Here is a 1,117-nt window from a genome sequence, read left to right as displayed (position 1 = left end):
TAAACACCCCAATTTTTTCAAAAAATTTTGTAAATATTCCCTTCTTGCCCTTTATCTTTGTTTTCTGGGTAATTGAGTCACTTTTAAATATAAAATCCCATTTTAGTTCTCAAGTTTTCTGAAATTAAATTCATTTCATATATTTGACTCAATTTTGGATCTGGATCCAGATAAAAGATCCAAATCTGAGCTTCGTTGTCCATTTTTAAATCAAATTCTCAAAATTACCAAAATAACCTTTTAAAAGGCTCAGACACTTCGTTCGGTGTCCATTTGGATCCATCGAATTGTATTTCTCAAATTCGAGGTCTAAAACTCAAACATTTTCTCAAAACCTGGGTCCAAACCCCTTCTTCTAAAGAAATTTCCCCGAAATGGTCTGAAATTCTCAGAAAAATACTTTTGTAAATATTTCTCAAAAAATTGCAAAAAAAATAGTGATTAATCTTTGTTTTCTCGTAAAATCTTAGATTTTCATTCCAAAAATACAAAAAAATAAAATATTGAGAAAAGAACAAAAGAAAAGAAAAGAAAAGAAAAGAAAAGAAAAGAAAAGAAAAGAAAATCAGAAATAAACGAAGGAAATTTAAAAAAAAAAATGGTTTTTAGAAACCCGTTTTAGAAAAAAAAAAAACTTTTAAAGAGGCCCCTCTTGTGAAAAAAAAAAACTTTATTTTCGAATTAGGGTTTTGAAAACCCTAAACTCTCGCTCTTCAGTCTCTCTCTCGGCCTTTCAGGAAGCTTCCAACTTCCATGGCCCCCATCCACCATCCGCCGTTGATCTCTTTCGCCCCCTTCGCAGAGTCGCCTTCCCCATCGCCCACCTTCGATCACCACGGCCTTTGGCCTCAGCCCTCCATCACCAACAACTTGCCGCACCCCCTGACCTGCCCTTCATCTGCAACAACCCTGCCCACCTCTCTTCCTCAACCCTCGATCGCCAAACCGTCGCCCAGCTCCCAGTTCCTTCCTTTTCTCTCTATAAAAAGGGGCGCAAAAGGAGAAAAAAGGGGGGCATCGATCATCGACAATTTCCGCTTCCTATCGGTGCTTGTTGTTTTCCTGTTTCGAGAAGATTGATCTCCTCTCCAAAGGGCTGAAGGTCGACCCTCCTATA

Source organism: Nuphar pumila, chromosome 8 (genome assembly GCF_984573655.1).
Source record: "Nuphar pumila chromosome 8, dmNupPumi1.hap1.1, whole genome shotgun sequence".
In the NCBI taxonomy this organism is placed as follows: domain Eukaryota; kingdom Viridiplantae; phylum Streptophyta; class Magnoliopsida; order Nymphaeales; family Nymphaeaceae; genus Nuphar; species Nuphar pumila.
The sequence above is the reverse complement of the archived record's forward strand: the minus strand, read 5'-3'. Positions refer to the sequence as shown.